The 20,817-nt window shown below is 36.1% G+C and overlaps 1 protein-coding gene across 4 annotated transcripts in view; it reads left to right on the forward strand.

Annotated features, from left to right (window-relative positions):
- Nucleotides 1-268: 268 nt before the first annotated feature.
- The window catches only part of LOC145285841 (transmembrane protein 45B-like), a 148,252-nt gene continuing 127,703 nt past the window's right edge, over nucleotides 269-20,817 (forward strand). The window contains exon 1 of one of the 4 annotated variants that reach the window (XM_080134280.1): nucleotides 269-613. The gene's annotated coding sequence lies outside the window, so the exon portion shown is untranslated. The remainder of the gene's footprint in view (nucleotides 614-20,817) is intronic. The other 3 variants (XR_013869081.1, XM_080134281.1, XM_080134282.1) reach the window with 3 other exon arrangements.

A 20,817-nucleotide genomic window follows, 5' to 3' on the forward strand; every position in this document is an offset into this window, starting at 1 on the left:
TGAAACCTGTTCTTTTAAGCGGAAGTGTGTGTGGGGGAGCGGCATTTTTCCCGTCCTGAGACGGGTGTTCAGTTACCGCCTGTCGAACCTGGCACACCCAATTTTTCAGTCTGTATGATTAACCACTTAGCCACTGTCAGATGGGTAGTGCAGTGGAGTGCGCGCGCACACACACACACACACACACACACACACACACACACACACACACACGCATACACACACGAACACACACACACGCACGTAGTAATCTATTTTTAGATAGAGAAAGAAAGAGCGTATATGTGTGTATGTGCATTGTGTGTGTGCGCACGAGAGAGAGAGAGAGAGAGAGAGAGAGAGAGAGGGAGAGAGAGAGAGCGACAGACAGACAGACAGAGAAAGAGAGAGAATGTTGTTATGAAAGGCGTTAAAGGCAAACGATAGCTTTTTTATAACTGCTATCTGCACCCCCTCCAAACCGGTTGACTCCATTTTTGTTTTTGAATGCTGCTCACCCCCGCGGGCGAAGAATTGGTCGTGTCTAAATGTGCAGCGCGATGTACGTTTCTTCTCATTCTGACTTGCATTCTCAAACCACTACAAAGACGATCGACTTCACGGATCATTGCAGGTAAACGCCGGCGATGGCGTGTTTTCCTTCCTCCATCTCTTCTGCTTTATTTCATTCCACACCCTTTTTTCGCGTACGTGATTTTTTTTTTAGTATGACTGAATGCAGCCGAAATTATACGCAATCCTTTATTACATTTTTTTTTAATCATTTATTTTTGTTGTCTTATTTTATTTTAAAGATTGTTTTTGGTGCTTCTTAGCTGCCCATATTGGGTCGGTAAAATCCGTAAGTTACAACAGCCGAAAAGCGATAACACAAAACAAAACTGGGATTCTGATAAAAAAAAAAAAAAAAAAAAAAAAAAAAAAAAGCACACGCGGAAGGTATTTAATCGTAATATTTTCAAAACAATTTATTTTACAGAAAAGTTTCCAAACACACGGGCATTTATCTGTTATTTAAAACTGATGTATTTCACGCGAACAGTTTATTTATTTATTTTTGGAAGAGGGGGGGTAGTGTTTGTAGCTTTCGTGTTTTGGTCTATGAAATTTAAAGAATGATCAATACGTCGTAATACGATGCTATCCCAAATATGTACATTATATCGGTACCATTTACCCCCCCCCCAAAAAAAAAGTGGCTTCTGACGTGTAGAAAGTGACTCGACCCGTTCCTTGCAGACCTTGCACATAGAAAACAACAAACCACGTCAAAAAAACAAACAAAATAATAAATAAACTGCGTGACTCAAAGAAAAAAGTCAATTAAAAAAACGGCAAAATAAAAAGTAATATATAATATACAATGCAAAAATGTAGGCATCTCAATAAAAAATATTTTTCTGTTTCAGGAACTCCAGTTTCATTTTGTGCTGTTGACTGTTGTCGTAACTTATTTTGAACAAATTGACAGCAGACAACAAGCAAAGCACTGGTTTGTTTAGTGTTTACATTCTATATTTTAATAATTAAAGTTCTTTTGTGTTTATGTTTTTCTGTCTTTAGAAAATCAAGAAAGCAAACGTCAATAATAAAAACAAACACATACGTTTTTACCATTTCTTGCTAGAAATTATTGATGATGCCAGCAATTTTAGCGAAGAACGAGAATATTATGTCTCTTTTGCGCTTCCATAAAGTCTGAAATTTCCAATGATGAAACTTTGGCTCGTTTGTTGATATTTATATATTTTTCCCCCTTTCAAAATGAATTTTGAATAAAACGAGGAAAATGGGAATAGAGGCGCTATCGAAAAATGGTGGAGTCCAGCCAGCAACACAAATGAACCATAATACTTGATCATAAATTGTGGCGCAAGGCAGAAAATTAACCTAATAAAAAAAATATGTATATATATACGGAATTTTCTTTGTGATGCAACGTACTTGTCACAAAACGAAAATATCTTCTTCCAAACATCACGTAAATTGATCAAGTAGTTTTATTTATTTTATTTTTTTACTAAGGAAATCGACGCACGTATGGGTACCCCCTTTTGTATTTAAGGCCGAACTGCTTTTTATTTATTTATTTATTTATTTTTTTTTTTAAGGCTAATTTCGCGAAGGCCTAAAAACCTTGAGTGGTTCTAAAATGGGTGATCAATTTACTAATACGTTACATTAGAAACTGAGCATCAGCATCCCTACAAATATTTAGAGATTAACTTTTAAAAAATGTTTTCTTTTGGTAATCTGGAAGACTAGTGCCCATTCGACAATAATCTAATGAAAAAAAAAATGAGAAAGTTGTTATTTAAAAAGCCATTCTTAATATGGAGGGGAGGGTGTTTTGTACCTATTCTATACTTCAACCTTACAATTGAATAATAATAATAAAAGAAATATATAAAACTTTAATTAAACTTGAAAATACGATTTAAAAAAATAGCGCGGATGATCACTCTCTGCACTAGCACAGCACAGCACCGCCCATTCGACAATAATCTAACGGAAAGAAAGAAAGAAAGAAAAAAATACAGCGGAGGTACCGCTTCCATATGTGCGCCAGGAAATCAAATTTTATGAGGAAGTGAGAACTGTGTTTTGATCCGCCATATTTAATACAGAGAGAGAGAACTCAATTCGAATTACCGAAAGTAATTTTCTACATAAACAAAACTACTTGATCAATTTACGCGATGTTTTTGGAATATGACATTTCCGTTCCGTGACGGGTATGAACATTTTTCTTTCTTTTGATTGAATTCTGATTAAAAACTTAAATTTTTATATTTGCAACACGATATGATAGTTTCAAGGCATAAAAAAATCACTTTCGAATTTCTCCGCAACGGAGAAATAATCATCACTCATGTTTTAAAATTGGTATCTTAACTGTATTTATCCGACATTGCCTCGGGGTGGGGAGGCTTAAAAAATAATTCAAGTTATACTTTTATTAATCTATATAAATAAAACAGTACATGTATGTGTGGGTGTCTGTAAATATTTAACCGATAAACTCTTAAACTACTGGTCACACAACACTGAAATTAGCAGGAAATACATCAAGGATGGTTTATAATGAGTAAAATCTTTGTTTGTATAACGTGTGTAGAAATACGAGGTGCCTTCAATAAGTTTCTAGACTTTTTCTACAAGCATTTAAGATTGTGAAAGCTAGTGAATTTCAAACATACAATCTAAACGTGAGGACGCCTTAGAAGAACGATATGCAATAAAATTCTGTATTAAACTTGAAAGAAAAATGTCACAGAAACATATGGAATGCTTCAGATTGGTTTTGGACCATCTTGCATGAATAGAGCATCAGTTTTTGAGTGGCATAAGAGATTCAAGGAAGGAAGGCAGGGAGTCTATGGCAGGAGTAAGGAAGTCAGAACACCAGAGTTGATTGGTCAAATAAAGAATTTCATGGATAAAGACTGTCGTGTATATGAAGACAATAAATGCAGTTTGATGTCAGTGTGGGAACTGTACACAATTATTCGCGAGGAACTAAATATGTGGAAGATTTGTCCAAAGGGTGCTCAGAGAAGATCAAACAAACGTTGTCATGACAACAGGAAGATGATTCAACTGATCAATTCAGTTCTAGATGCTCTGGTGACCTGCGATGAAAGCTGGATCTACTGCTATGAGCCAGACACCAAGAGACAGAGTTCCCAGTGAAAGCATGCTGGCTCTCCGAGACCCAAGAAGGCCAGACAGAGCAAATCCACCCAGAAACTTATGATGATCCTTTTTTTTGACAGCACTGTCACCAACTGGACAGACAGTCACCAAGGAATGTTGTGTTGAGGTTTTAAGGGTATTCAGAAAGAGATTCCATCAGAAGAAGCTAGCACTCTCAAAATTAGGTTAGTGGTATTTCCAACAGAACAATGCACTAATCCACAACTCCATACTTGTCACAGACTATTTGATTAAGATGGGCATCAAGATATTTCCTCACCTTCCCTGTAGTCCAGACATTGCTGTGACTTTTGGTTATTCCCTAAATTCAAAGCTGTCATTATGAGACAATTGAGGAGATGAAAAAGGCATGTCACTGATATGCTCACACAAGAGGACTATCTTCTGTTGTGTAAACTTCTGCCTCCCTTTCACTACATGTCACACGAAGCATTTTTTTTTTTTTTTTGCCAAATTAATTGAATTGCATCAGAAAGCTCATTTATGAAAATTAGAAATAATAAAAGTCTATGGATCGACTTTTTAAGTACACCTGCATTAATGTGATGTTTGGATGTATGGCCATCAAAGACCATTTGAATCTTTCTTTTCGTTAGGACTAGTGTGGGGAGGAGGGGATGCCCGGCGTTGCCCAATCATAAAAAAAAAAATAAAAATTGTGATAGCGAGGAGCGGGAATTGTGACAATGGAGGCTCGGTCGATTTAAAAAGAAAAGAAAATAAGGAATAAAAAAGGTACTGCAAGAAATGATCCAGTTGATCATCACAGAATTAATCTTTTTTTTATTATTTTTTACATATTATGCGTCCGAGACATCGCTCTTTCAGATGGTACTGGTTTTGACCCGGTCTGATGTGGCTGACAAAAGTTTATAGTAGACATACAAATATGTACATTATATCGGTACCATTTACCCCCCCCCCAAAAAAAAAGTGGCTTCTGACGTGTAGAAAGTGACTCGACCCGTTCCTTGCAGACCTTGCACATAGAAAACAACAAACCACGTCAAAAAAAACAAACAAAATAATAAATAAACTGCGTGACTCAAAGAAAAAAGTCAATTAAAAAACGGCAAAATAAAAAGTAATATATAATATACAATGCAAAAATGTAGGCATCTCAATAAAAAATATTTTTCTGTTTCAGGAACTCCAGTTTCATTTTGTGCTGTTGACTGTTGTCGTAACTTATTTTGAACAAATTGACAGCAGACAACAAGCAAAACACTGGTTTGTTTAGTGTTTACATTCTATATTTTAATAATTAAAGTTCTTTTGTGTTTATGTTTTTCTGTCTTTAGAAAATCAAGAAAGCAAACGTCAATAATAAAAACAAACACATACGTTTTTACCATTTCTTGCTAGAAATTATTGATGATGCCAGCAATTTTAGCGAAGAACGAGAATATTATGTCTCTTTTGCGCTCTCAAAATTAGGTTAGTGGTATTTCCAACAGAACAATGCACTAATCCACAACTCCATACTTGTCACAGACTATTTGATTAAGATGGGCATCAAGATATTTCCTCACCTTCCCTGTAGTCCAGACATTGCTGTGACTTTTGGTTATTCCCTAAATTCAAAGCTGTCATTATGAGACAATTGAGGAGATGAAAAAGGCATGTCACTGATATGCTCACACAAGAGGACTATCTTCTGTTGTGTAAACTTCTGCCTCCCTTTCACTACATGTCACACGAAGCATTTTTTTTTTTTTTTTTGCCAAATTAATTGAATTGCATCAGAAAGCTCATTTATGAAAATTAGAAATAATAAAAGTCTATGGATCGACTTTTTAAGTACACCTGCATTAATGTGATGTTTGGATGTATGGCCATCAAAGACCATTTGAATCTTTCTTTTCGTTAGGACTAGTGTGGGGAGGAGGGGATGCCCGGCGTTGCCCAATCATAAAAAAAAAAATAAAAATTGTGATAGCGAGGAGCGGGAATTGTGACAACGGAGGCTCGGTCGATTTAAAAAGAAAAGAAAATAAGGAATAAAAAAGGTACTGCAAGAAATGATCCAGTTGATCATCACAGAATTAATCTTTTTTTTATTATTTTTTACATATTATGCGTCCGAGACCTCGCTCTTTCAGATGGTACTGGTTTTGACCCGGTCTGATGTGGCTGACAAAAGTTTATAGTAGACATACAAACACACAGACGACTTTCCTTTATATAATAGACCAGCGGGGGTACCCGGCATTGCCTGAGTGTTTGTAGGTGTGTGTGTATTTGGGGGGGGAGGGGTGTTTTATCGTTATTTCCATAGCAGGTGCTCGTCTAAGCTCCAATCCCTCGTCCCCCCTCGCCAATCTTTCACGAGAAACACCCGTCTGGCTGAAACTACTGTCAATATTTTTCCCCACTCTTTATCTGTGCCTAAATCAAAACGTAGATTCCATGAGCAAAGCTTCTTTCTTAGAACTGCACACCAGTGGAACTCTCTGCCGCTTGTCTGTTTCCCACCTGACTACAACTTGGACATCTTCAAGTCCAACATAAACAAACTCCTGACAAACCGCCCCCTTAAGTAAGACACTCTATCAAAACCCCCAATACTAATGATTACTACAATACTATCTTATTGATTACTGTACACGCAATAACCCTTATCCCTGAGTGGCCTTCGGGCCTTGATAAGTGGTGACCGCCATGTAAAAAAAAAAACAAAAAAAATTTAACCCTGTTTAAATATAAAAAAAAACAAAAAACAGCGATTTTAAAAATGGGGGGGGGAAATAAGGTGGTAGGTAGGCTCGAAGCTGGAGCCTTGAAGCAGTTTTTAATGAGGTCAAATCGTTTTACTGCAGGATAGTTAACGGTGACGTTTACATCCGGTTTGAATCCAGTTTCGCTGTTTTTATATTGAAAAGTGAAAGCAACATGCGGCGATCCAAAAATCTGAAATATTTAGTGTTTCAAAGTCGGGCAAATTAAATAGACAGGCGACTCCCATTCTTAACTCATAGATTTTATCATTTAGATGGCATATAAAGTTTTAAGAATGAGCGACCCCCCCCCTCCTCGAGTAGCCCCCGGAAAAAAAGCCTTTTGCGGACATACACAAAAAGCGAACATACATACACACACATTTTCGCTTTTATATATATATAGAAGAAGGATCTGATTATATTAAATATTCATCTAGTAATACCACACAAATAGATTTTTATGAGAAGACCATGCCATACCTGGTCAAAAACTTTTAGTATATCAAGCGCATTACTACCTAAGCTTCATCTGCTTTGTCCAGTATATAGCATGTGCATTCAGAGATGACTGTTAGGATATCTGCTGTAGAACAGGCTTGCATGAATTCATACACATTGTCAGAAGTTTAACATTATCTAAGTGGTGGACTAACGCTAGATTTATTAATAACTCAAAGGTTTTAGCAAAAAGTAGGCGGAGACTGATGGGGTGATAATTTTTCAAAATTTATTCACTAAAACTTTTGGTCATTGGTAATTTTCTAGTTATAAGAAAAGCAAAATTCAACGAAGTATTTGTTGTAAAACTTGAAGAGGACAGGGGTCAATTCAGCAGAGCATTTATTTAAGAATAAAGCAGAGATAAGATCAGGCAAACATGCTTTATTTCTCTTTTTTTTTTTTTTTCTTAAACTTTTTCTTCTAGAGGATGGGACATCCAACCAGATGTCTGACATTTACCCCTATTTTAGTGAGTCCAACCAAGAGATCTTTTCAGGATTCTAGCCGTCCCTTTCAGTGCAATCGTTTGTATTTCACTTGCACTTGGTTCACCGGGTATGCTTGCTATGTGCTTTTTAAAGTTCTTTTTCATAAGCCCAGTTGCTCCTATGATGACTGGTATAATTGAAACGTCTTTTATTAGTATGAAATTTTTTGTGATATTCCAGGCATAGAAAGAGGTGATGATCAGATAATCCAGTGTGGTTTCTTTCTGCAATGAGAAATTAGGAATGGAATGGTTTGCGGAGTCCAAGGTGAACTGCAAGGCAAATAGTTCTTTCTTATCAGTTGCCATGCAAACGACATTATAGTAATTGGATAACGAGAATTGTTGATTGTCCATTATTACCAACATTTATAGATTTTCCAGAAATCATTAGTTCTTAAGTTCTGGAACTTGATGAATTTTCTGGTCATCTCAGTATATGTAACCTTAGCTATAGTTATTAAACTTTTACAATTATTTCTTGATATTATAAATTCCTGTCTGTTTGGAGTTGATTTATGGCGGTTGAATCAATAGAATCCTTGCTGTCTATGAGCAATAACAGCTGCACAGGTCGAAGTGCGGCTTACTATAGAATTTCCCGCTGGAAATACGTTTCTATGCTTGCTTGTGTTGGATAAAGGAACTTGGAAATCGTGCACACACAAAAATTCCAGGTTAGCAGAGAACAAAAAAAGAAGACACACATATTGACCTCTAATGGAACAAAGAAAACACCATGTCAAACTTGTACACATATATTGACCTAATGTAGCAAAGGAAGAAATTGTCGACGAACACAAAGAACAGAGAGAAAGAAAGATGGAGAGAGAGACGCATGATTGTTACACCGTTAACTCATCAACCCCAACCTCACCTTTCACCACCCTTGCTCGATACATATGACGACTATTGAGAGGCAAAATGATGATTAAATAAAAAGTTTTGTTATGAAACCGTCTCTGTGGTTGATTGTCAAATGGTTGGAACAAGCCAGAGTGTATATATTTATTTAGCAGCACGCATCTTTGTAGAAGTTCAACAAACCTGATTATATATACGTGACGGTGATAAACAGATAAATCGTTACAGAGAGAACAGACTATACAGCAGCTTGGATCCATTCAGTTACTTCGTTTGCAAACTGGTTACATGAAACTTTTAATAACTGATGCGATTTTATGATTCTTTATAAGAATATTTTACTAACGTATTTTACTAACGTATGTAGATAAATAGGAAGTGTGAATTATAAAAGTAAATAGTAAGTGCAAATACTAGCAGAGAATATTCTTTTATTTATTTTACTGTTAATTCATCCCAAACAAGACACAGTGCCACTATGGGATCAAAATTACAGGAATACTATGTAGGGAGTTGAGCTGCGAGATTTCTGTTTACAATACGCTTAAGCTTCTGCGTGTCAGTACAGTCAGGGAAACAGGGACCCAGGATGGAATTCCAAATTCAAGCAGTTCAGAAGAAGAAATTATTAAAGTAGAGGGCTTTCCAGCATCTAGGGATCTCTATAGTGAAGAGGTGAGATTTTTTTGTTTGTCGAGTTAGTCGGGGGTATTTACATCGGGGAGGGGTACAAGTGTCTTGAGTTCATCGGAGCACATTCCATTAAAATACTTGTAAAACAGGCACTGGTATGCAACATTTCAGTGATGGAACAGAGTATGAGCAAATGGATGAACAAGCGGAAATGTGAATATTAGCATGCTTGTTTTGTCACTGAGTGTGCATATAAACTGTGTACACGACTTGGTTAGCAATGCATCTTTATGTTGCATCTGTTGAGGGCCTTTAGTCCCAAAACACCTAGGCAGAGGTTGTTGCCTATTAAAGAAAACTACTAGTCATTTGTACACGTGTCAGTATACAAACGTAGACCTTTGTTTAATGTCGTAATGGCATTAAACTATGTACTTATATTTAAAAACACGCATTGGTGTCTGTATATATCCAATATGTAACACATCTTCTAAGGAAGTTATATTTTTTGTTGAGTTTTGTACAATCTAGTATCCACATCTGATAAAAAAACTGATAAAAAATAAAAACTGAATGAAAAAAGACTAATAAAAGAGACTGATAAAAATACTGATTAAAAAACTGATAAAAAACTGATAAAAAATAAAAGCTGATGAAAAAAGACTAATAAAAGAGACTGATAAAAAAAACTGATTAAAAAACTGATAAAAAACTGATAAAAAATAAAAGCTGATGAAAAAAGACTAATAAAAGAGACTGGTAAAAACATTGACTAAAAAACAATGATAAAAAGTAAAAACTGATGAAAAAACACTGATAAAAAAAAAAACTGATAAAAAACAAAAACACAATTCTGACTTCAACACCAATTCTCCACCTTTACTTTACATAGAATATTTCATATGATTTTATTTTTTATGTCAAATGCTGTTCAGGAACCGTGTGTTAAACGTATCAAACATTAAAGCTGAATTGTTTTTGTTTTGCTTTTGTGCAACCAAATCTACCGTCCATTTTGGTCTCAACGTGATATTCACATGTTTAAACAGTGTAGATTGGATCGATTAGGGCGAAATTACCAGCAACTCTTGTTTATCCATTTGTGTACAGACTAGCGTCCACATCTCTTGACCAATAGAAACATCTGAATTGTAAAATATAGGATTTAAATCCTCTCAATGTCAATTTCCAGATTACAATAAACGTGTAATATCAAACTGACCCTCTCCCCTCCTTTTTAGAAATTCTTTTTAGATAATTCTGTTTAAAAGTTGAATTTTTTTTTTTTGTTATAAAAAAATCAAAAACTTTGCGCCAAGATCAAAGTGTAGTATCTCTTCTGATGTTACGCTTCAAGTTTTTGTTCTCGGTTATTTGAGGAGAAATACTTCACAACTGAGACAATTTTTTTATTTTTGTTCCTTTCTCCACTGAAAAACGACTTTGGTGAGTAACTTTGCCCTCGTGGGGAGACAAAGTAAATTGGAACTATATCGATGCAACACTGTTGCCACATTTGGGGAGGAGCTGCTCAGAGCACCCTTTCCTGTATTGACAGGGTACAAAACCAGTTTCGAATCCTACAGAAGAGATGTTGCAAGTCTGTCTTTGCTTTATGAAGATTTGTATGGCAAGTGTTCAACTGAGCTTAAATCTATGGTTCCCTTCCGTATAAAGCATTCACAATAAACACTTGTCTAGCTACAACCATTGTCAACAATTTCCACCACTCTTTGTTCGTGCCTAAATGTAAATGTGAATTTCCATAAACAAAGTTTTTTCCTAGAACTGCCCGCCTGTAGAACTCTGTACAACAAATCTGCTTTCTAGCTGATTACAACATGGTTGTCTTCAAGTCAAATGCAAACAAACTCTTCTTCTCTTCCCTCAAATCAAATTCTATCCAATTTCTACAACCACTAATCACTGTTGTCTCACTGACCTCCAGGCCTTAATACGTGGTGACACCCTTGTAAAGAGAACAACAAAAATTTTTATTCCAAAACTATCATGAAAAGCAAATCTTAAATTGTACAATCATTAAATGTTGGGCCATTATGAAATGTAGTTGAAATTATTTTTGAAAAATAAAAAACACATTTTCATTTATACGAGGAACATTCTAAAAGTAATACCTCATATTTTTTATTCTGCCAGAAAGGATTGCAAATTGCACTGTTATGATGACTGAACTTATGCATTCATGACCTGAAAATTTCATCTCTCTGTTGCAGATATTGACGGTGGGAGACTAAGAAAGCATCCCCTATTATGGACATGTGGCAGAAGCAGAGATGCGTCATTGAATTCCTCCATGCAGAAAAAATTGAACTGACCAACATTCGCCGGTGCCTGTTGAACGTTTACGAAGCCAATGCAGTTGATGTGAGCACAATTGGGAGATGGGTTTCTTGATTTCAGGGAAGTGACAGATATAAGCGGCAAAGTGCACTCCAAACTTTTCCGAGAGACGACAAAAAGAGGTTGGCAAAAATCAAAAACTATAGCGATGCATTCCTTAGCAGCTGAGTCATGCACATACGCATATACGTATATGTAGAAAAATAAATTCTGGAGCACAAAAGGCCACTCATTTTAATGGTACTACTCTCGTCTTCGCAACTCTTCAACTTTTTTAGTAAAAAATATAGGAGGCCTTACTTTTGAAGCAATCCTTGTAGAAACAACAGCAAAAAATACAATGAATATTCTTAAAATGCATCTATTTAATCTGCGCATTTAGTGATGAATATATGATTTCAAAATTAAAAATAACAGCATATCAGGCCAACCGACGTAAGGTGGTCAGTGAGACAAGTGATCAGTGGTTGTGTCTAGTAGGAATACATCTCTTTCTCTACTATTATATGAAAGACATTTTGTGTGTGTGTGTGACTGTGCGTGGGAGTTCCTTCCACATAGGTTCCGCAACGGCTGAGCCTATCTTTTGCAAATTTCACACAAAGCTAATTTATATGTCTGGCAGTGTTCTTAGATATGTTTTGTACAGAAATTCATCTGATAAGTATCGAAAATTGAAAAATTCCGATAAAAAATAATAATTTTTACAGGGAATATTTTATGTTACACCGGCAAGGGAGTTAATAAAACTTTAGCAAATCATTTCTTCTAAAAAAATATACAGATTTATTATAATCTGAAAATATAGCTTAGTGGCAGAGCATTCGACTACAGATCGAATGATTCCCTGTTGAAGCCCAGGTGTAACTCACCATTTTATTTTTATTTTTTCTTATTAATAAGTTTAATTAACAATAAAAGATGTGCCATTTAAAATCATTGCAAATCATTTCTTTGTTTGTATATTTTAAAACTAAACATTAATCAAATGTGACTTTTGTCAAACCCAAATATCAGCTGACGTGATATTGTAAACAAACACATACGGAATTTGATGAATTACATTATCATTATTTTTTTTTTTAAATTTTTGTGAATTAATCCATCGGGCAATTTCATCTTCGTAATATATAATAATCAATAGAGGATTGATTCTGTAATAATACATATGCATAAATTATGCAAACTGCATAATTTATGCATATGTATGACTGGGCAACGTTGAGCTGTTAGCTTGTGTGTGTGTATATATATATATATTTTCTTGTTAATAGTAAAATGATTGTATTCGTATTTAGGAGATACGAAATAGATACGAGGTACCTTCAATAAGTTTTCAGAGTTTTTTCGTATGGTCACTTTTATCGATAGTATTAGGTTGGTGCAAAAATAATGTTGTTTTTTCTTGACGTTCAGCTTCAAAAGATCATGATTCCTTTCATAATAAACTTTATTAATCGAAATAAGAACCATTAGAATCGACACATTTTTGCCAACGAGAAACAAGTTTATTTATCCTATTAGCATAGAAATCTGGAGTTCTGGAAGCGATGAAGCCATTGAAAGCTGATTCGGCATCATCTCTGCTTTTGAAGCATTTTTCACATAGGAAGTTGAGATGCTTGAAAAAGTGATAATCAGTAGGGAAGAGGTCCGATGAATATGGTGGATGAGGCAGTCTCGTAGCCCAATTTGTTCAGCAGATTTTTTTGCTGTTTTAGCTACATTAATATCAGGGCATCTCCATTTACGCTGAACATCCGCAGAATGCCAATATCAATATAGTACATATGAAAGAGTCTGCTATAGAATTTCCACAGGTCCTGCTAGTGTGTGTGTGTGTGTGTGTGTGTGTGTGTGTATATATACACACACACACACACACACTAGTAGTATTACTCGGCCTTGCTCGAGGACTGCTTTGATGCCTTTTTATGCTTATTTTTATCTGTATTTTTGGTAATTCCAATATTTTTTTTTTTTGTAATCCTAACATTATTTTTGTAAATCTCGGTTATATTGACCCCTTACTGATCAACGTAGCCCCCACACAGTGGATGCAATGTGCCAGCAACAGTCCAATTTCTTTGATGTGTCCCGTTAGCAGCTATTCTTCCAGCTCAAAACCAACTACTTTGGTGAGGTTTTTTTTTTTGCGGGGAGGGGGGCATGATTCCTTGAACCGTATGTGAAAGAAACCATAGGATCAACATCGACTATCTATTCGTTGTAAGAATTTATGTGATTATTGCTGTATAGTTCTTCAGTTAGTCAACTGTGTCAAAAAATTCCTTATCTTATGTTGCTGGGCATACTACTTGTGCTTAGTTGTTGGGACTTATCTTTTAAACCGACATCTAAGAAACCTCTGAATCACATTTTCACTAAAGAAGTTTTGCAATCTCTTCAGGATCAGTTGCTTGTCAATTATAAAGTTTAATGAAAGTACTGTAATATTCCAGTTTTATATTGCAAAAATAATAAATATTTTAAAAATATACACACATACGTGAATTTTCCAATCTTATAAATAAACTTCTTTCCAGATAACGAAAAAAAAAACATTAAGAAATTTACGTGCCGGGTTTTAACCTACGGACCACGTCATGCAAAAAAAAAAAAAAAAAAAATCACGCTATCAACTTGCCCACGGTAGAATTTTCACGGCCAGTTGTTCTATTATTGTTGCTAAGCGATGACATGGAAAAAATGGCTTTACCGATGATAGATAAATTAAAATAACTTAAAAAATTTTTTTTTTTTATTCGATTTTCACCCCAAACAAGGCATAGTGCCACTTTGAAGTAGGGGGCTACTATCGGGGACATAAGTTGCAGGAGTATTATGAAGGGAGATGAGTAGCAAGATGTCTGTTCACATTACACTTGAACTTCTGCATGTCAGTACAGTTGGGAAAGCAGAATCCCGGAAGGGAGTTCCAAAGTCTAGCAGTTTTGGGGAAGAAACTATTGGAGTAGAAGGCTTTCTTACACCTAGGGATCTCTACTGTGAAGGGGTGGGATTTAGCTGCTTGTCAGGTTTGTCAGGGGTATTCATGTCGATGGGGTAAAAGTGCTTGTAATTCGTCAAAGCATTCACCATGAAAATACTTGTAGAACAGGCAGAGGGATGCAACATTTCGTCGATGGGACAGAAGCTGAAGACTAGATGACAGTTCAAGACCTATCAGGTTGGCGACTCTCTTTTGAACCATGTCCAGGAGTGAGAGACAAGTAGCAGATGCACCAGCCCAAATTTGACAATAGTACTCCATACATGGGCGAATGGTGGCCTTATATAGGTACAGGATATTTTCAGGCATAAGTAGTTTTCTAGCACGGTAGAAAGAGCACACCTTCTTTGCAGCAGCCTTGGCAATGCTCTCAATGTATCTATTCCAATTACTTCCAAGGAAGTACTTTCGGGTAATGTGTTCTTGACCATTGGTATTGGTGGTAGAGAAGGTTTTTTGCAATTATTGAAGGAAACAAGCTTAGTCTTGGCAGCATTGAATGTGACCATCCATTTTTGTCCCCATTCCACTACAGATTTAGGCCATCTTCTAGTGTTTCTGCCATTCTTAGATGTATGACCGTCGAGGACAACCTGGATTTTTCTTTTAAGGAGGATTTAATTACATTATGTATTCTTCCAGTGATACCATATTATCTAATTTTCCTTAGAAGACCATCATGCCATACCCTGTCAAAAGCCTTAGATATATCCTGGGCTACCGCTCTACCCTCCCCTGTTTTGTCCAGTTAATGGTGTATACGTTCAGAGATTACAGTTAGGATATCTGCCGTGGAACAGGCTTGTCTAAATCCATATTAATTGCCGGTCAGGAGTGTAGCAGCTGTAAGGTGATGGACTAGAGCTTGATTAATTAAGGACTCAAATATTTTGGCGAGAAGCAGGAGAAGGCTAATGAGGCGATTATTTAATGGGTAAGTTCTTTCGCCAAAATTCTTGAAAACGGGTACAACAGAAGCGGTTTTCCAGCAGTCAGGAAAGCAAAGTTTGTTAAGGCATTTGTTGTAAAGTTTGGAGAGAACTGGAGCAACCTCAGCAGAGCATTTTTTTTAATAGCACAGCCGGGATGAGATCAGGTCCACATGCTTTTGTGGTGTCTAGGTTTTTTATGATACCATGTACCTGAGAACAGTTTTGACTATCGATTATTGGTAATTATCAGGGGTATACTGAGACAAAACTTAACTAAGATCACTCCCAGATTTATACACTAAAGTTCTGTAAATTTTAAAGAAAATCTGTTCAGCTGTTTTGGAGTCTATAAGGAACAAATGGACACACATACACACACACACACAAAGTTGCATTTATATAATTATTTATATAATTGTAGAGATAAATTCACCTGTCATCTCTTTTTTAAAAGATGGAGTTGCTCGATTACCAAAGACTAGATTCAAGCAAGCGCGCATAGTCCAGTTTTACAAGTATATACATTAGAACCACGGGATACGGTGGCCCTAGGATATGTGTGTGTTGTTGTTTTTTTTTTTTTTTTTCAGGTTACGATGTAGAATACAATGTTTTTCCGTCCCTTGGTTACGGTATTTGCCTGCCTTATGGTGTTATTTATAATGTTATTTGATTATATACATGTGTATTATATACTGTATTGTATTTTGTTACTAATTGTTAATGCTGTATCCCGGGGTTCTACTGGAGATTAATACTTGAAAAAAAGTCAATGTTTTTATTTTACTGTTATTTCACTTTAAACAAGACACAGTGCCACTTCGTCATAAAGGGCTATTATTTAGGGCCAAATTTACAGGGATACTATGTAGGGAGTTGAGTAGAAAAATGCCTGTTCACATTACATTTAAACTTCTGCATGTCAGGGAAGGAATTCCAAATTCTAGTAGTCTGAAGGAAGAAACTATTCAAGTAGAAGGCCTTCCGGTATATAGGGATCCTTACAGTGTACAGGTGGGACTTTGCTGTTTGTCGGGTTTGTCGGAGGTATTTACATCGATGGGGGTACAAGTGCTTTGAGTTTGTCAGACTACATTCCATTAAAATACTTGTAAAACAGGCACAGGGATGCAAGATTTCAATAATAGGACAGAAGATGGAGTTTGGTTGATAGTGTGGGACGTATTAGGTTGGTGACTCTTTTTTTGAAGAACCCTGTTTAAGAACGAGAGACTAGTGGCTGATGCACCAGCAATACTTTATGCATGGGTGAATGGTTGTTTTGTTGAGGTATAGGATTATGAAGTCTGCAGGCGGTCTTTTTTTTTTTTTTCTCTATTGTTTCTCTCTTTCTCTTTTTATCGTCACCCCCTTTTCCCATTGGTTTTATTCTTCACTTTTTTCTTTTCCGATCCCTTTTTTTTTTTTTTTTTTTTTTTTAGAAAACAAGTTCCCAAGTTCCATTTTTATTATGGCCTTTTCCCCCCTTAAATAATCACAGAGAGTTTAAAATGGACTTGGGTTTACTTCTGGTAGCTTCGTAACCCTTACTTCCCTTTATTTTCATTAGTTTACCACGCATTTCATGAGCAATATTTCTGACAAAGGAGTGAGAATTGCTGTTCTCTGAGTAGGCTGGGTTTCGAATGGATGGTAATGGTGATCTCCAACACTGTCATAATATTCATTAATATTCAACTGTCAATCTCTCCCTCGTATACTCTGCTCTCCTACTACTTCTTACTCTGTCCTTCCTCTTCTTTCTTGCCTTCTCCCTCCTCCTTCGTGTCCTTCCTCTTGTCTCCTTTGCCTCTCCTTCCTCCCGTCTCTTTTGTCTGTCCTTCCTCCTTCCCTTCCCCTTTCTCCTTCCCCCTCCCCCCCTTTCTTCGATTTACATCATCTAACATTTAACTGCTCTAACTTCCATAAAATCTTTTTTATCCTCAAAAGATTCCATTAACTCGCAATCTTTCCAACCAAATGAATCCAAAATCGGGACACAATTATTTAATTCACATCATTCAGAACTGCTGAGGGATTTCTGATATCGATTGATTTATAATCCCCCACCCCCGTTCGACAATTCCCTAAATCAATAATGGATTAAATACTTGCTTTCTCTACCTCACTTTTTTTCTAATGATTATGATTACTTTCATTTTTTTTTGTTTAAAAACTTCAACCAGCTAATGCTAATTTCTATTTCATAATTCAATTGCTCTTCATCCTACAATTAGATTACCCCCCCTCTCCTATGTTTGATCGTTTTGCATAAACTTTTTTTTTTTTTGTTTGTTTATTTCTGTGGATCAGATCAACAACTTAGGATTTTTTTTTTTTTGTTAATTTATAAAAGATGATTAATGACATTTTTTTTTTCATTTTATTCCAAAATTTTCAGAAATCAAGGTGTCCTCCTTCCTTGGAGTAATACTTAATCTCTATGAGATACGTACATATATATTCAAAAAGATGACATAATTCCATTTTCCATTTGATGAAAACCAGTTCTCTTTTTACTAGTTGGTCAGTGGTGTACAAACCCCAAGAGCGAAAGAAGCCTTCTATCATGTCTGAAAGTGACACAATGTTCAGCAAGTGAGATGTGCCGCTGTATAACTCCTGCTCTCTACCAATCCAAGTTATGATAACAAGACCATTGTCAGCACCCTCAAAATGCAAATCTGGAGGGTTCAATGCTTGAGGGCGAAGCTCAACAAAGTTTCCGGCCACAGTTATGATCTTTGGTGTGGTTTGAAGTGAGGGCCACATCATGCCACCTCACACCTTCGAAGTCTGCTTGAAAGTCAACACCAAAATGTACCTGGATGTGCTGAAGAGTGTTGTAATCCTCTGGTGCAATCAGGTGACCACCGACAGACCCTGAGTGTGGCAACAGGATTCTGTGCCGACCCACAAGTCCAAAGAGACCTAGGCTTGGCTTCGTTTAGTCATACATCGAGAGCATCACCAACATGACCTCCCACAACACCAAAGCCAACCTGATCACCACCATCCGCCAAGTATTTGCCAAGCTCCTGCCAACTCTTGTGGAAAAGGCATGATCCCAGTTCAAGACCCATATCAAGGCGGTGATTGAGGCTGAAGGTGGCTACATTGAATAGATGCCAGAGCTCTACTACATAATCAAGTTACCTGAATTGATTTTTTTCAATAAGTTTTAAAATAAAGCTGTAATGTTGTTTTCTTTAGGGCGACAATTTTATCGTTCCACCCTATACTTGTGATTTACCTTTTCTCCTCATTTAGTGTCCACGAGTTGTATCTTCGAAGGCCCTCATCGTCCATAAAACTGAGGATGTAGAGTACTCTTCTCTCGTTCCGTATATGTTTAATCATAAAGAATATTTCCATTTTCTGTTTGAAAAAATGAAATGCCTCAAATAAATTATGGGCATAATATGGTGAGTTGATTGGTTGTTTTTTTTTTTTTACGGCATATCCACCCTTTTCAGGTTATTTAATTCCGAATCCAGTCATTTTGAAGAAAAATGTTTTTAAATAGAATATATTTGTTGTTTTTTGTTTTTTTTCAAGTTGGTTTCTATTTAACCCATAGTTGGTCAAAGAAGCTAGGCTCACCTTACCGACTAAGAAAAAGTTCTCATTTCAAGTTATATAATATCATATCTCTACAAAGGAATTGTTCACCCATGCACAGAGTATTATTTTAACAGTTGGGTTGGTGAAAAAGCCACTATTTTCTCTGTTTTAGACGGAATCCAGAAAAAGTCTCTTATCTTAAACATCCCACACTATCTACCAAGCTCTAACCTCTGTGTCATCATCACAATGCTGCATTTCTGTGCTTGTTCTACAACTAATTCAATGGAATGTGCTCCGACAAACTTGCTCTACTTGCGACTCTTCAACGTAAATATCCTCCCCCCCCTCAAAAAAAAAACAATAATCGGGAAAATTTCACTCTCCACAGTAGATGCACCCAGATACTAGAAAGCTAATTACTTTAATCGCTTCTGCCCTCAGATTTCCTTTGGTTGGTTGGTTGTTTTTGTTTTATGGCATATCAACCCTTTTCGAGTTATTTAATGCCGAATCCAGTGATTTTGAAGAAAAAGTTTTTAATAGAATATATTTGTTCTTTTTTTTTTTTTTTTTTTTTTTTTTTTTTTTTTCAAGTCGGTTTCTATTTAACCCATAGTTGGGACCCTAACAGGTACTACCACTCCGGGTCAGAGTGGACCTGGAAGCAATGGCAATTAAGAGGTGGCTCCACATTCCCCCCAAAGCCCACAAGCTGGGGCCTCACCCTCGAATATAGTTTAAGGTCATATCCAGGAACTAATATGGTGAGTGTCTTTGAAAATGTTAGTTAATTATCATATCATAACATTGGTCAACAACAAATTTGTTGTCTGCATTTTTTCAGTTGGTTTAAGACGAATCTGAAAATTACATTGGTTTTGCTCAACCAGGTCAAGTTTTTGAGCTATGGCCACATGTCGTTTTTTTTTTTTTTTTTTTTTTTTTTTACATTTTTGTTAACATGTACACATGTATGGAACATTTTAGAAGTTGGTGGGGGTAAAATGGCATATCGAATTTTTTGTGTGTTTTGACTGAAAATGATTATTTTAATGACAAGAAGTATTACGGTTCAATGGTTCTGGTCGAAAAGGGATCAGTTTGAAGTTATAAAACCTTGAAATCTTCTAAAAATTGGTGCTCAGCATACAGGAAGAAGAAATGGCCTGTGCGGGAGGAATTGGTACTTCGCAAAGAAAGGAATGCCATAAACGCCTGTTGGAACCTGAAGAGAAACTTCCTTGCTAATGAGCATCCCAGGAGTTTTTTCAAATCAATCTAACCTGATGGATAGAAACGGATGTCATTTTCTGAGTTAGCTGTGGAAAAATACCCAAATGAATTGTAGAAATCGAGATAACATTCAAAAAGTAAAAATAATGTTACCCAGTGAATTAAGCAGGTGTACATTTACCGTTTTTTTTTTTTTAAGGAGAGGCAGACGCAGGAAAATGTGTTATTTTATTTATTTATTTATTTTTTTAACAGCACAATTATAAGAAGTATCTCATAGAATCTTTGTTTTTTCACAGAAAAAGAAAGTAACAAAAGCATTTGTACTATCGACATTGATTAAAAATCTGTTAGTATTTTTTTTCTGCTGTTTGTTGCATTATTACAGAAATCGATGTTTGGTTGGACATTTTTTTTTTTTTTGTCACCGCTGCCACCATGATTATGATTCCAATATACTTGCGCAGTTTTATACTACTTTTATTAATAATATAATATTATAATACATGCTGCTATCTGGAATTCCATATGCCTTTTGGGCTTCCAGTTATTGGCAGGATCAGCACTATAATAGATTCCAGTAGAAATGTTTTTCATTTTCACAACGTTCCCAAGTTCGACAAGACACACCTGAAGAAGGTCGGAGGTTACATCAACCGAAACATTGTGAAAAACGACACTCAAGATGAGAACAGTAGCCCAAAGAATCCAAATAATACGAATGACCAATCTTCATCTGCCAGTGGCCACCTGATTGCACACTCTTCAACACATCCAGGTACAATTTGG

Source organism: Euprymna scolopes, chromosome 10 (assembly GCF_053919585.1).
Source record: "Euprymna scolopes isolate OS-2025 chromosome 10, ASM5391958v1, whole genome shotgun sequence".
In the NCBI taxonomy this organism is placed as follows: domain Eukaryota; kingdom Metazoa; phylum Mollusca; class Cephalopoda; order Sepiida; family Sepiolidae; genus Euprymna; species Euprymna scolopes.